A 2,666-nucleotide genomic window follows, 5' to 3' on the forward strand; every position below is an offset into this window, starting at 1 on the left:
GAGCCAAAGTGGGGGAGTGAAAAGGGGGAGGGGCTGGACCGCCGGAGGGAGGGGGGAAGGGGCGTGGTCTCGCGCGAGCCGCTCACACAATGGGGGAAGCGGGGCTGGGGGCGGGGCCGCTCCCCATCACGGGATCCGCCCAAGGCCCCAACGCGGTTGGCGCTTCCGCAAACTCCCCCGGCGTTACCGGGTGGCTCCCTTTAAAGGGGAGGTTTTGCAGCAGAGGGTCGGGGGCGAACTCGGAACCTATTTTCAGTCGGTAGACAGTTACGGGTGAATGTGCTTGGGCTGGGTCTCGGCGCCGAGGACCGATGGGAGCGGGGTGATGGAGCCGGGGCGATGCCCCTGGAAGACGCCAAGTCACGGCGCAGGTGGCCGCGGCGTTACCGGGTGGCTCCCTTTAAAGGGGAGGTTTTGCAGCAGAGGGTCGGGGGCGAACTCGGAACCTATTTTCAGTCGGTAGACAGTTACGGGTGAATGTGCTTGGGCTGGGTCTCGGCGCCGAGGACCGATGGGAGCGGGGTGATGGAGCCGGGGCGATGCCCCTGGAAGACGCCAAGTCACGGCGCAGGTGGCCGCGCGCACAGAGACCCAGCGCATCCTCGGCCTCCTTGAGGGAGCTGCTCACATCCCAGAGCCACCCTAATTACGAGTTGTTTGCATTTTCTCCGAATTTTCCGATTTTTTGGTTACCAAGCACATACATCACTTTCATAATTCGAAAAACCACAGCAGTGAGAGGATGTTTTAGGGCCAAACTCAGATTCGACCCTTGCCCACCAAGTACTAAACATCCTTGCCAAGGAGCCGTCTCTCCAAAGGAGACTCGCAGTGATTTTGTGAACGTGCTTGAGACCCGAAACCTGGCAGGGTATTTTCACACCAAAAGACCACTTTAGGGACTGCCTTAAACAATTAAATACAGGGAATGGGCAAGAATATAAAGTGCTAGAGTTAATATAAAATAATAAAACAAAACTATAGGGATTCAAGAGGAAACGATTAGCTCTGAGGTCCTGTGTGTGGGACTACAGTTTTAGACATTGGCCTCAGGTACGTTGGTACCGGACAAGATGGCAAGGTTGGAAGTGGCCCCCACAGAAACCCATAAACTCTTATGGAGATGATTAAAACCTCAAGAGGCTGGACAAGAGGATTGCAAATGTGAGGCCTGCCTGGACTCCAAAGTAAAAACCGTTTTTCTCCTGTTTCATATCTCATGCTCCTTAGTCGGTATTTGTACGTTGCTGGCCTTACTTTGGTGGTGTTTTTCTTTTAGCGTTTGTTTGAGACAGGGTTTCACTATGCAGTTCAGGCTGTCTCGAACTCACTATCGAGCCCAGGCTGGCCTCCATTTTTTTTAAATTTTTGTTGTTTCCTCAGACTGCAGCAGAAAAGCAGACACACAGGGACAGTGACTTTTTTTTTTTGTACAGGGGATCAAACTCAGAACTTTGTGCTTACAGGGCAGGCCCAGTGCCGCTAAGCTAAATTCCCGGCCCTGATTCTTTATCTTAACAGCTGCCATGGGACTGATTTGTGTGTAGGGGTAAGGATGCAGCAGGCTTTCAGCAATGATCAAGTTGTTTTTAATAGTATAGAGACCCTCATTCAGGAGGACAAAGGAACAAAAGTTAAAGGGTTGGCTGTATTTTCCTTGTGGGAGGTTGCTTGCTGAGTTTTCTGAACAGTTTCTGATGAGGAAAAATATTTTCCTGAAGTTGTGCAGACTCCAGCTTGAGTTAAAGCAAGTATTCAAATAGACTCTTCCTTCCCCCTCCCCTGTGAAAATACTGTGAAGCTGGGGATGGGGCGCACACCTGTAATTCCAGCACTGGGGAGACTGAGGCAGGAGCATCACCCGGAGTTCAAAGCCAGCTTGGGCTATAGTGAGTTGAAGGCCAGAATGAACTGCTAAGTGAGACCCTGTCTCCAATCAATCAACCAATCAATCAATTAAATAATATGCATCTAGGTTTAAGAAGAAGGAAATATATCCTGGCATGCTGGCCCACACCTGTAATCTCAGTACTTAGGAGACTGAGGCAGGAGGATCACTGTATATTCAAGGCCAGCCTGGGCTACACAGTTCAAAGCCAGCATGGACTACATAGTAAGACTGTCTCAAAAACAAAACAAAACAAAAGAAAAGAACAAGAAGACAAGGGAAATACTGCGAGAAAATTCCACAGAGAGAATTAAAGGTCACCAACCTGCCTAGATAAGGGTGAGCCCAGATGCCTGGTGCTGCTTCCTGGGTTTGGAGCCCCTGGCCCTTTACCTAAGATGCTGGCCCAAAGGGAGCTGTGACAGACATGACTGAGGAAATATGGACAACATAAAAGGAAACAAGGTGGGATTTCTTTTTTTTCTGTTTTCTTGAGATTGAGGCAGGAAGATCACAAGTTCCAGGCCAGCCTGTGCTAATAGGGCTAGACCCTGTCTCAAAAAAAACCAAAAATAACTAAAAGACGGCTGAGAACAAAGCTCAGTGTGAAGACCTTGATTCAACCCCAGTATCACAAAAGGAAAAAAAGAAAGGCCCACAATGTGCCGGACACCTTGTACAAGGCCATAGTATGACCGTTTCTTGCAGCTGTGTGATTCTTCCCTTCCACCCAGCCCCCAAACTAAGGAAACAAAGAACCCACCTGTAGGTGAATGGT

This window comes from Fukomys damarensis, unplaced genomic scaffold (genome assembly GCF_012274545.1).
Source record: "Fukomys damarensis isolate Sample0158 unplaced genomic scaffold, DMR_v1.0_HiC HiC_scaffold_19, whole genome shotgun sequence".
Lineage (NCBI taxonomy): Eukaryota > Metazoa > Chordata > Mammalia > Rodentia > Bathyergidae > Fukomys > Fukomys damarensis.